Raw genomic sequence first — 14,121 nt, 5'->3', positions numbered from 1 at the left:
TTCTGCAATCAAACCTTCCACACAATGTATTTTTTAGTCAACGGTGAAACACATTAGAAAAGTTTGTTAACAACATAAACTTTTAACATCCCTTTGCTGCCTCTCCTGGTTGATTCTGTGCCAGCAGATAAGTGGAGCTCTGCTCTCCTCCACTCCCCGGAGACCGTGCTAGAGCCCAGGCCTGATTCTGTTGTACTGGGGAGTGAGCCAAAGAGCCATGGACACACACATATAAATGCACAAATACAGTGTCACAAACAAACACACACACACACACACACAGGCTGCTACACTCTGGACACCTTTAAATAAACTAAAGCTGCGGATGTTTGGCTCTAACGACGCCACTGAACGGATGTCTGTCAGCTAGCATTTGACGACCTGAAAGTGCTGCTAGCTAGTGCTAATGTTTTTTCTGACTGTTACCGGCCCTGTAAATTGGCCTTTGATGTCAGTGATGTTGGGGCTGTGCTTCTCTAAGAGGACTCATCAGGGGTTGAGCTTCTGTTGGGCTATTTTGGTAAGAGGTTTGACATTCATCAAAAGCGTTACAGAGGCCTACGCTCTTATTCCTGCTCTGGTTCATTTTGATGTTTGTGTCCTTCAGTCTGCCCCCTAGTGGACGACACAGGTATAACCCCCTGGTTTCTGAAATGAAACTCTGTTCTTGCAGGGATTTAAAGTGGATTTCCAGAATATTCGGGGGAAGAACATCGTGATTACGGAAACCCTTTCAAGGTCGTCGATCAAACCTACCCTCAGGTGTTTTGTGTTGTGACCAAAGTTGATGATTTCTGTTGTCTTTCAGGCATCTTTTGACTTCAGCCACTATTCTTCTCTTTCTTTGTCCATTTGATTGCTCCTGGGAGACGTAACTAACACTAACGCTACAGTCATCGGACTTTCCATAAGCGTGAATATCTGCTTCAGACCAACACAAGAAGCTGTTCTGCTGCAGACTGAGCCCACCTGAGGGCTCCAGCACATCAAGGCCACAAGGTAAAAAAGGTGTGTTTAGGGTAGAGGAAGGGGCGGGACGTCAATACTGCGGTTCATGAAATGAGAACAGAAGGGAAAAACAGAAAGCAACATCAAAGAACAAGGAACACTTAAGGAGAAACAAACCAAGAAGAAAATCACAGCAGCTCTGAGGAGAGTCTCTGATGTTAGTTGAGGACACTTCTGAGGCTGAGCGATGCCAACCAGACATCTCAGATCTGTTAGTTGGGGACTTCGTCATAGGAAACATTTCAACCAAACGCAAGAGCTACCAAATAGGGAGAGAAACGAAGTGAACGGCAGATTTCCCTGCAGAATCCGAGGAAGCACTGGCAATAAGAAACCCACCTTTTCTAAAATGATGAGGGATGTTTCTCCCGCAGTGATGTGCTGAAGAAGCTGCCTCCACCACTAAAGGTTGGAGGAGCTGCATGGAGGGAGCAACAACTCACATTTTCCTGCAACCTTGATGAATGGAATGTTAAATAGCTGTTTTTCAGTGTGCAGTGAGCTCTTGAGGTTCCAACTGACCTGTCCTCACGAATTCAAACTTTTTAATAAATTACAAAAAAAACTACTGGACAAAATAATGTTATTGCCAAACGTTTGTTTTGCTTTATTATACGTGACTGAATGCCATCAGATTGGAACTCTTTCTTGATTGAACATCAATTTGTTTTATTCTTTCTGTGCTGGCTGGAATTTTGATTTGGATGGGTAACCTCGTTTAACAGAAATGTTTAAAATTGTTTCACCGATGGAAAATATTAAAATATTCTAAATATTCAACTTTATGTGGTTAGTTTTATGTTGTTTAGGTTTGCTTCAAAGTGACAATCTCAAAGATTTCAGACTCGCTCTCTTAGGCACCACCTAATGGCAATATACACTAATTGTTTTTATTAAATAAAAATTGGCTCGTCTTCCACTCTTTGCAACAAACTAAACAGGTTGAGCTTATAAAAGGTTCTTTAGATCTGTATCCACTTATATATTAAGCCCACTGGGCGACCACTTAAAGGGAGACTTGTGTGGAATAGTGTCATAATTAAATTCTAAAAGGAAAAAAAAAGGATCATTATTATATTTTCCACTAAAAGCTAAAAGTCATAATTGTATAAAATCATACATTTGAAAACAATTTTGGCAGTAAAAATATTTGAATTTGTAATTTTTTAAACAATTCAAATATTCTTTAAAACATAAAACACATTATTAATTTGATTTGTTGGCAGTAATGAGATGAAGACCTGCGTCTGTACACTGTGACCTCTGTGTGACGGAGCTCTGACACCTTCATGAAACATTTGTCACAGGGTGTTTATAAAATAAATCTTCATACTTTTGTTCTTAAAAATTTTTTAGACATGAAGAAACCAAATATTCTGCTGAAGTCTACTCCTGTTTTAGTTTGACAGTTCACAAATATAACCCACAGACTTGTTGACACACTTCCCAGTTGCAGTGCTTCCTCTCATCAAACAGAGGATCTGGGGCAAACGCTGCTGTACAATCATGTAATCTGATGATTTCTTGATCCCCATGAGGAATTTTGTTTTCTTTTTCCTGCCAGCAGCAGAGGTCAAAGGTCAGGCACTTAAATTGGGGGACAGGGTGAAGACACTGGAAACGGACACTGGACTTATTCAATGCTGCAATCTTCACCAGCCCACCACGTTGCATCTCTGTGCTGCTCTGACCGCTTTGCAAAAGTCTTTTATAATTATGATAAAAAAATCAAAAGACAAATCTGTGTCAAAGTCATCATTTTTAGATTTTCCACCACCACTGCCGAGAGCACTCAAATAGGACGCCGTAAGTTATTGGATTTTTTTTTTTAAAACTAACACAATTCAGTTTAATCAACATGAATTATAATGTATGTGAAGTCAGCATCATGTTAGGGATAAAGCTAATGCACACTACTTACTTTATTTTTCTAAAAACATGCTCGTATTCGCTGAACGTCCGCATGAGGATTTCAAGCTCCACTGGTGGGACATAGGAGGACCTCTTTTTGTTTACCGTTGCCATGGTGAATCGTGGTATCGGGGCTCCATTAATGCTGGCTTTTTATAGTCAGCGTGCACGCACTTAACTCCGGCTGAACCTACTCAGAGTTGATTATACTAACTCTGATCCGCTGTTCTGAAACCAAAAAGCCAGCAAATTTTAACTCAGAGTAAGTCAAACCACAGACCAGGGTTAGACTGAGACCTTTCTGAAACGGACCCCTGTTCTGCAATCTGTTGTTACTTATTTGCAGACACATACTATATCTGCAATAAGTTTATTGTAGCCAGCAGACAATATATCAGTCCAGACAGTTCACTTGTGGCGCTGTAGTTTTTTATCATCTTTAAAGTTTTCTGCACAAAAGACGGCAAAAATAAGAGGAGCCTAGCAGGCCTAAATCTGAAGGTACTGTTTGTTCCTCACCTGAGGGCTGTAAGAGGATTCATGAGTAAGTCAGGTAAGCTGAGCCGAGTTCTCAGTGTCACAGAGCTGCCTCTCTTCTAACCTGGCTTAATAACTATGGTCACTGCTGTCCCTGCTCTCATGTGTCTCCTGGTCCCTTGATTATCAGCACCTGTGCTCGTTACACACCTGCCCCTGATTATGTCGTTAGTAATCCCTGTTCATGTCCTCCTTTGTTTCTCCTCATTTGTCTTTGTCCATCCTTGTGAGTTCATCACTTTCCAGTTACCACTTTGTTTTGTTTCCGTTTTTGTCACAAACAAACACACACACACACACACACACACACACACACACACACACTATGCCACTATGCAGCTTCCTATGATAGATAATGTGTATGTGCCCGCACCGGCCCCTCTAATAGCTGATGTCCAGAGCTCTGCTTTATTGACCTCAGTGCTCCTTATAATTCTCATCTCCTTACCTCAGTGCTGCAGTGTTTAATGAGGCCAGATGCTCATATTGGACTCAGTAGCTGTTTTCTTTGTTGGCAATCTGCTCATCTGTCATTTCACAGAGTAGAAGGAGGGTTATTTTCATTAGATTTCAATTACATAGAGTCCCTCAGAGGTTCATGCAGGGATCTGTATTCATGTAGTCATTTATATTATAGCTTTTGTCGAGATGCTTGTTATTTGACCAGAGATACTAAAAGTCACATATTTATAATCCTGCAGTCGTTTACCTTGTGTCTGATGGTACTGATGTTATTATTGAGTTGAGCCTTTAACAAAGAGCTCTAGGTCTCACATGATTAAAGGGTCATCCAGTGACTTAGTTTGTGGAACCTCTTTAAGTTGGGAGATTAGCAAGAGATTAAAAGAAACTGTGAAATGTCAGCAGTGAAGGCTAAGAGATCCAGACTTTTAGTCTCTAGTGTGAATAAAGCTCCAAATATGTTCTTTCAATTCCCATAATGCAACACAACAACATCTCCAGTTGGTTATGCAGACTTCCTGTTAAAAAAAAATCTCAAACTCATGCTGAGAGCCCTGATGACATCACTTTGACAGGGTTTTTTTTGTAAAGCGCCCTTCAGAGCCACAAGAGACTTTATACAACTGTTTTCACTGTCACAAGTAGCACTCTTTGTGACAAGTTAACAGCTTCCTGAATAAAATCAGCTGGTTTACTTTTCAAGCTAAAACATGATCAAGACGTCGCTGTTGCTGCCCCTTTAAAAAATGACATCAGCATCTTAAAGTCGAGGTGAAATGAAAAATGTAATTTTAATCCTTTTAGATCACATCCCCCGTAATATTGTGCATCTATTTGACAATATAGGCCAAAAATATATCAAAATCCGATCATTTTTTCTTCCTGTAAAAAAAAAATATCCCGTGTGCTTACGTAGGCTAGAACCAACCAATTTCAACCAATCAATCTGCAACATTTAGCCACAGAGCACCAAGAACGTTCGGTCTGTTAACTAGCTACTGCACTGTCGAGAACGTCTGTCTATGCCCACTTATCAACGATCAAATCAAATCTCTCCAATGATATGTCTCTTTGGCTTTGATTTTTTGTTGTTTTATTTCAGTTTTATCTCTTATCTTAGTTTTTTCCCCTCCCCATCATAAGTCAGACTAACAGACTGAATCATAAACATGGACATGCAGAGATATGCTGGATCTCTACTTCCTGCCTCTATTTCAGCCTTTAATATCAGCCAGCTCAAAGCTGGGTGCCAACAGTGAAGCTGTCATGCTGTTTTATCCAAACAGACTCTTCGGCCCCAAACACTGTCTGGCTGCAAAGCCGCTCCAATCCAACCCTGAAACCTGGCAACTTCCCAAAATCACAGCATCATATCACTCCTGTCTTTCTCCCCCTCCTTTGTTTTTATTTCCTGCTCTCTGATTTTGAGCAGATCTCCCATCCTCTCTTCTTTTTTCACTCAGACATTCCTCAGCTTCCCATCGCGCATTCACTCACCCTCACCTCCCCTCCCATGACCCCTTGCCAAAGCCCGGGGACTCACTCAGTTGTTGGATACAAGCTGCAGTTTTTAATCAGACAGAGAAATACAGTTACCGTTTTTCACCACAATGAGAACTCTCGCCTCTCACCTGCCTCTGCAAAATATGTGTGTGTATGCATGTGTTCAATATGGACGACATTTAGACTTTCTAAATAGAGAGATATCTTCTGACTGGTTTCAGTGGTTTGGTCTCTACCTCATATTAGTGGCTCCCAGCAAGACAGCGGTTTCATCAGTGTGTGCTGTGTTGTTGTTGTTTAACTGAATCTCTTCCTCCCTGTCATCTCTATGTCTCTCTCTTTCTACCTTCCACCTCCCCTTGTTCCTCTCCCCGCTCCTGCAGCTCAGGTTTGACAGCAGAACTGCAGCACGTCCTGCAAACACATTGCAGTTACCATCATGAGCTTCAGTGCATCCCAAACCGCTCACGGATGAAGTTCAATCATTTTGCTTTAATTCTAACTTCCTCAGAAACCCCTCTAATCTCTCCAAAAGTTCGATCTCTCAGGGGTTTGTTCAGTAACAAGCTGTGGCAGCTAGTTTAAAAAGCAGATGTTTGAAATGTGCTGCTCTTGTGTGTAAGTGTGTGTGTTTGTATCTAATCTGACTCGCCCCCTCTCCCTCTCTCTCCAGACATTGACGACTGCCAGTCAAATCCGTGCCAGAATGGAGGAACCTGCATCGATGAGATCAACTCCTTTGTCTGTCTTTGTCTGCCCAGCTACGGAGGAGCTACCTGTGAGAAAGGTAACACAGCGCACAGGAACATTGCAACTATTGAATGTGCTTTGGGTGGAGGAAGAGAGTGGAAAGGGAAGAAAGAAGAGAAGGAAGTAGAACGAGGGAGGAACAAATGTTTCATGAAGAGAGAAATGTTCAGGAGATGGCAAAAATACATATGAACAAGCCAATACAATAAGAAGGGGGTGAGACAAAGAAGGACAAGGAGGTTGAGAGAGAGAGAGAGAGAGAGAGAAAGAGAGAGAGATTGTGTAAATCTGAAGTCTCTGTTTTCTTATTGCTTTTATCTCTTGCAGCTCTGCGTTCACAGAAACAAATGTTGCAGCTGTGAAAAGTACAATTGACAACAGGCGTCGTTCTGCCATTTAAACATGATCTCATGCTGTAAATGAACTCATTTGTTCCACTGAGGCTTCCATCCATTTAAATGTCATCCAATCGCTCTCTCTGTCAAAAACTGTCCAGCTCTGTGTGCCTCATTTACTGTGTGTTCTTGAGCGTGTGTTCAGGTGTATGCGTTATGAGCTGAGCCTCGGATGCTGGGTACATCCAGACTGATTTTATCTGTAGCTTAATAAATCTATATTTTTTATTAATAAAGTTTTCTGCAGCATTTATTTTATCATAATAGTCAGCACTATAGGTGTAGCTGTGCAAACAACTGAATACTTCCCCTATTATTACAACAGCTGTGTATCAGTAATGAGTGTATGTTTGTTAAGCAGAAAAGACAGTTGTGTTTAGAGTAACAGAGACATCAGTCACTTGTGTCTCTCTGGTCTCAGCTCTGAGACTGATTGCGGAGCCGTCCTGCGGTTCTCTCGGCTCGCTGCCTGATCAGTGGAGGCACAAACCAGATCTTTCTCAGCCTGACTGAAGGGAAAAGTGACGGAGGAAGCATCAGCTGCTTTCTTCTCGTCAGCCTCTTTCCTCCAGTCTGTCTTAAATCCATCACTCGCTCCATGTCTTGTTTCCTTTCGTCTTATAGAGAGAAAAACACATAATGTAAGAGAGGATTTGCAACTTCCACTACAGAACACACCTCTGTTTCATGTGTCTCCCTCTCTCTCTCTCTCTGCTGTCACTTCCTGCACTTCTCACATCTTTTTGTGCCTCTCATCTCTGGTGCTCTGTGGGAAGTTTTGTCACACTCTGAGTGTATTTGTGTGCGTATCTCTGAGTGTCTGCATCTGCTGTTTTGCAGTGTGTGTGCGTGTGTGTGTGTGTGTGTGTGTGTGTGTGTGTGGATGTCAGAGCTTTAAGGTTGGAGATCTTTACATGGCCACAAATATGCATTTGTTGTTACATGTGATGTCCCACATTCCCATCTCACCTTTATAAACAACCCTTACATTGCCAACTAAAATTCAGTCTTAACCCTGTGAAATAGCTCTGTGAAGACTTTTTTTTTTTCTCCCCACTAGTCCCATACTGATACAGTATTTGCCACATATTTAAACAAACAAAACCTACCTGTGTACCTTCCCAAATATCAAAATATTTGTTCCTCTTTTTTTGTCCAGCAGCAGCGTGGATAGTCTATCACTACGACTCCAAGCAGTAAAACTACAGCGGGGTAGTGACAAAACAACCAGCTTGATAACAACAATGAACCAATCCACAGTCACTCACTTTGCCTTATTGCTTCTCTGCTCTGTCTCTGACTGCACCGCTGCTGCGTGGGAAACAGACGACTCTTCACAAAGCTCAGCACAAAATTCATGTTTGTGCATCCTCCAGGTCTTAAGAGGCTACGAGTTCAGTTTCATGTGTTCTAATTATAAATAACAGGAGCCTGAAGATTTACCTTGACAATATTGGTCTCTGAACAGATAAAGACACAAACACATGCAGCGCACATACACACAAACATGATGCAGTTACAAAGCCTGACAGAGGCGATTCAAACACCATCACTCTCCATGTGCTGCTGTGTTCAACACTTTCCACTTCTCCATCCTCACTGGCAGGCTGAGGGATGAGGGAGTGATGTGTTCTCATTCAAGATGCTTAATGAGACAGGGTTCCTGAAGCAACTGTCATTCTCTTCTCCCGAGCAAAGGCGGTGCTGGTGCAGATAGGAGGCAAAGAAACGGGGAATAAAAGGAAGAGAAAGAAAGCATCAGAGTGGTTCTGACTATAGATGAAAAGAGAGAGAGAGGAAAGTCTGCGTTCCACTGTCCACAATATCATCATTAATATGATGATATTGGGGATCTTCATGTCAATGAATTTGATATATTAATGATGTTGTTGATGTTGAGGATATTCATGATGGTGATAATGTTAAGTATGTTGTTTATGTCGATGAATATATTCTTGATGATGATACTCAGGATGTTGTTTTCAATGATAGTGAGGATATTTAGAAAGATGACGATATTGAGGATGTTCTGGGGAGGATATTCATGATGATGATAATATTGTGAGTGCTGTTGATGTTGATGATATTGAGGATATTGTGGATGATGATGATATTAATAATCATTGATTTATTTTTGAAAAACATTTTTTATATTTTAACAACCAGCCAGTCTCCAGAGGTATTTGCTGAATATTTACAGCTGACATAACCTTTGACCCTGTGACTCACCCCATGCAGCCCTCAAGAGAAGTTCTGTCCTCGACTAAAGCTAACCAGCCAGATGATGAGCTGGAAGCTAAGAGCGTGAACATGTACACAACACAATGACACAGTTACACATTTCTCCCAAATCAGCCCAGAACATCAGAGAGAAAAAGATCCCTGAAGCCTTGCTCAAACTAAAAAACGAATTGATCTCATGCATGAAAATAGTGTTTTCCTTTATGTGAGTGCTTTACATTGATAGACCTTTACCAGACCCCCAGAATAATGCTGGCAACAGCACAAACAATGTTGGTTGTGTTTGCTGTCCTCACCTTACACTAATAACAAACTGTGTCCATTTAAATAAACTGGAGCAGCTTTTTGCCTGTTTACTGTAAAGCCTGTGCTGCCCTCACTTTGACCTCCTCCATCAGCATCGACCTGCAGAGACACGTGTGTGCCGATTATGCAGAATGAGCCTTCTGACTGACATCAGTCATTCATGTAGCTCTGTGGCTGTTTTACTGTAACATCCATCACTCCTAACGGTGAAAATCACACGAGGATGTTCCATTAATCAATACTGCAGTCATAAAACCATTACAATTCTACAGCCTCTCTCAAGGTCTCACCTTTTATAGCAGCAGATTCTGCATCTTTCTCTGTCTTTGTTTCTCTCTCTCTATCTCTCTCTCTCTCTGCCTGACAGAGGGAGAACAGGAAGAAGAAGATGGCTTGAATAATGTCTAAATGTTTGAAGAGGTTGATTTGATGTCAGACTTTGAGCCTCTGTCAGTGAGTGGGAGAAGAAATCAGCAGAGACTTGATTGAAGATCTGAGGAGGAGAAAACATCTGTTTATTTTTGATCTCTGCTATTTCTCTCTCTACATTGCTTTGTTTCTGTGACTCTTTTATCAGAATCAGAATCAGTTTTATTGGCAAAGTATGTGGGCACATACAAGGAATTTGACCCCGGTTTTACTTAACTCTCAATGTCCAGACACGAAAATTGACATCCTACGCTTAAAACAAGGACAGGTTAGTCAAGGTAACACAGACACTTAAAACACTAAAACTAATGTGTATGTAACTCCGACCAAGTCTGCATTTCTGTGTGCCTCATCCACATACACAACTAAGACAAACCGTTAAAAACGTTTAAACCGTTCCTTCAATGTCTGCTCTGCACTCTGCTTTGACCCAGTGCATTCATTGTATTTAGTGAAATGGTGTCATTGCACTTCACTGCACCGAACCTCAACAACAAAGTGAATGAAGGAGAGCTGAAGAGTATGAGAAGCACTTACACTCTCAATGCAGTGAGAAAGTTTCAAGGCCCTTATTTCATATTACAGAATAGAAGAGCTTTCATAACAGACTCCTCTCCTCTTCTTTCCACAGCCAAAACTGTGTCTCTGCATACTGAGCAGGGCCCCATATGGCCCAATTTGCACCACCCAATTTACTAGTGTCGCTTCAGATTTGTTGGAGAGGAGGCTGAGGCCTTTTGCCTGATCCAGACACTACAGGGAGGGAGGGAGGGAGGGGGTAAAAGAGGGGGCAAAGATGAGGGGACACTGGGGGTGGATTAGCTGACAGCTCACAGTCACAAAGCTAACCCCCAGTCAGATGAGGGGCAAAAGATGAGAGAGATGGGGGGAGAGAAGGAGCGAGGGATGGAGGTAGGGGGGGAGGGAGAGCAGACTGCTGACAGGACTGTGACAGGGTTTCATTAGCAATTCAGCACTGTGCACTGGAAGCTATTTCTAAGGATTGTTGTCATTGGAAAAGATTAAAACGCTCTTTTACTGGACTAAGCTGTGTCACTACCTTCTGTCGGTTTAAAGTCAAATCAAAGAGAAGACACAGAGAGATGAAGGGATGGAGACAGAGAGGAGGGCCACAAAAGACTGAAGGAACAATAAGAAACAAAACAATACAAACAATACAATAAGAAATAATACATATTAATGTTACTATCTGACCTCTAAACGACCCTCCTCCTGTTCTGTGCTTTTATTGACATGCTTACATGTGTCAGCCGTGGATTACAGAAACCCACATTCCTCTTCCTACGTGGATTTTCCATTGACTAATCATTGTCTTTTTCCCTGATCCCCCTGTACACCTGCAGACACTGAGGGCTGCGATCACACATGGAGGAAGTTCCACGGCCACTGTTACAGGTACTTCAGCCGGAGACACCTGGGAGGACGCCGAGAAGGACTGCAGGGAGCACAGCGGCCACCTGGCCAGCATCCACAGCCTGGCCGAGCAGAGCTTCATCAGAGGTGAGCGGATGTTGATCATGTCGTCAGTGTAAATGTTTCTAAGTGTTTTATCTGAACATAATACACAACAGGAACAGTTGAGTGATGTTATCAGGGTTAATGATGTTAATCAGATACTTGATTCAAATTCCAGCAGGTGTACATGTAGATACACACATGCCTGTACAGACGTGCACTCAGATGCTCAAACACACATGAATGAGTTCAACCCAAACACCATTACTGATGTTTTTCTTTCACACAAACAGAAATCTCATCACTGCATAAAAACAGTCAAACTACATTATTGTTCATCTCTCAGCTGAGGCCAGAGAGGGAAGACGTCAGAGTTGTTCCTGCTGCTGTTCAGTTCCTGAGTCAGGCCTCATGTGTGGAGCCTGTGGCTCAAAGAACAACATGTTACACATTAATGATCACTGTACTGATTTTACATGTACAGTAATGGTCAGTTTACCAGTGCTGGGAAAACATGCAGTGTTTTCTGTGACTCTGTCCATGATGATGTCATCAGAGGTTATTGTTACATACTGGGCTGTGGATAAAAGATGTGGGCGTTTAGCCACAGATTGACTTAAATTATGCTCTTACGTGCTGTTTCTTACTAGATCTCTCTACGCGATCTCTCTTCCTCAGGTCTGAGCCATGACAACACCTGGATCGGGTTAAATGATCGCACAGTGGAGGACGACTTTCAGTGGACCGACAAAATGGACCTGGTGAGGAACAGCTGTGTGTGTTTTGTCTCTCAGTCATCTGTCCGTCCCAGAGGAGTTTACAGCTCCAGAGAAACTGTGTCAGTTTATAGGTGCTCTTTATCACAGCTGGAAACATCCTGAACTGTAGAAAAAAGAGATATTTAGACTTGAACTTGTTTCTTTTTGTTTTTCAAAGTAAATATTTTAACTGTTACGTTTAACTTCAGATTTCCATCACTAGTTTTTTTGCAGTAAAGCTTCATCATCTGATAATGACAGCATTTCTACATCATGCAGCACTGCCATTAAGAGTTGTTTACTTATTTGCCATAATAATACACAACAGAAAAGACAAACACAACACAACATCAAAACAAACAAATAGAGAGTCTTGTAAAAAAGAAGACGTATAAACAGTGATTGGTTTTAATGTCCAGGATATTATGAAGAATTAAAGTTAAAAAAAGAGCCTTGTTTTTGTGAAACTTGTTTTTGTGTTTGTGTGTGCAGCAATATGAGAACTGGCGTGAGAACCAGCCAGACAACTTCTTTGCTGGAGGAGAAGACTGCGTGGTTATGATCGCTCATGAGAACGGCAAATGGAACGATGTGCCCTGCAACTTCAACCTGCCCTACCTCTGCAAGAAGGGAACAGGTGAGAACAACCAAGAGGAGAGGAGAGGAGAGGAGAGGTTTTGAAAGTCCCTTTATTTACCGTTGACAGGAGAAAACTGATCACTGTCACATTTTCACACTCTTAGAAAAAGCAACAAAAACCTCAACAACACATGCAACAAAAAAAACAAAATGATAATTTCTCAAATCAAATATTCACAATGAGCTCTCCGTGCTCTCCCACAGAGAACAAAACCCCCTCTCCAGCCCACACGAGTGAAAGCCTGCACATTATCCATCATAGAGGCATAGGCATGTTCAACCCTCAGTCTGGCCTTTAAAAGTCCCTCCAGAACCGGTACCAGCTCCACACTACCAGCACCCTGAGCCCGGTTCCTGCGAGTCAGCCAAATGGCCAACTTGGCAGAAGCGGATATAAAGTTCATCATTGTGTGTGCAGTCTTTTTCTTTGCTGAATACTTTGGTCCAAAGATAAACGGAAAGAAAAGAAAACTCCTCTCTGAGGGCCTGAAGCCAAGATTTCAAAAGCACAAACAAACGGGACACTCAACAAACAAATGAACAAGAGTTTCAACCTGGGAACAAAACAGACACTCCTCTCCCACCACAGCATCAATGTGTGCTCTGTATCTGTTCGTAGCTATTGCCCCGTGTACAACCCTCCATTGGAGGTCTGCTGTCTGCTTCTCAATGGGCAGCTTTTACAGGGACCGCCAGCTGCCTTTCGAGGGAAACGTCTGGGCTCAGTTCACCTCGACTGATTCATCCCTGACAGAGACCGGATAGTCAGGACCTTCACAAAGAGCTGGTAAACTGCCTTTTTCTCCACATCCTGAAACTTGACCGGGTAAGGAGTTGTAAGGGACAGCAGCTGCCCCCCCCCCCTCTTGCCAGCCCCCCATTGCTGGGGTAACAGACAGAGAGGGAAAACTGTACTTGCACCCCTCAGTCCACTGGTCACACAGAGTCTGGTTCTTTGCAAAAGCCATTAGATGGTGTGGCAGAGCAGTACAGACCTCCTCCACCACTCTGTTGATCAGTCGTGTGGAGGTGATGTTGCTCCTCTCTCTTAGTGCTTCCACGGATGTAGCCGTCAGCCTCATTAAGTGGCCCAGTTTGGTGCAGCCAGCCTCTCTCAGACTCACCCGTAGCCAGTGAGGTCCACATCCTCAGGCTGCAACAGGAAAAGCTGCTTGTCGTAACCCCAGCGCCCAGCTCTCCTCAGCAGCAGTCGAGCTGTGTCCAGCCAGCTTGGGCCACAGTTGTATAGCAGTCTTTGTGTTGTCCAGAGTCTAAACAAGGCGATTTTTGATGGGATGTTAACAAGTCCCTGTCCACCCTCATCCACTGGCTGATAAAGGGCTGCTGCCTGAACCCAGTGTCTTCCAGACCAGAAGAAGTCCAGAATGACCCTCTGTATGTCCTCCAACAGGCCTCTAGGTGGAGTCAGAGGGACGAGTCTGTGCCAAAGAGTCGAGGCGACCAAGTTATTGGCGATAAGAACTCTTCCCCTATACGACAACTGCGGCAGCAACCATTTCCATTTAGACAACCGAGCGCACACTTTCTCCTTAACTCCCTTCCAGTTCATTTTTTGACAGCCCTCAGTGCCCAAAAAAACCCCAGCACCTTCAGCCCCTCCCTCCCCCACTCAAGTCCTCCAGGCAGACTGGGCAACACCTGATCCCTCCACTGTCCAACCAGCAGAGCCTCACTCTTTGCCCAGT

At 42.9% G+C, this 14,121-nt stretch overlaps 1 pseudogene; it reads left to right on the top strand.

Moving 5' to 3' along the window:
* LOC138607279 (neurocan core protein-like) overlaps window positions 1–14,121 on the top strand; it is a 70,106-nt pseudogene that overhangs the window by 47,712 nt on the left and 8,273 nt on the right.

Source organism: Semicossyphus pulcher, unplaced genomic scaffold (assembly GCF_022749685.1).
Source record: "Semicossyphus pulcher isolate SPU_LCO1_2020_fin unplaced genomic scaffold, fSemPul1.0.p SCAF_4, whole genome shotgun sequence".
NCBI classification, from domain to species: domain Eukaryota; kingdom Metazoa; phylum Chordata; class Actinopteri; order Labriformes; family Labridae; genus Semicossyphus; species Semicossyphus pulcher.
Note: the sequence above shows the minus strand (reverse complement) of the source record. Positions and strands in the feature narration are given on the sequence as shown.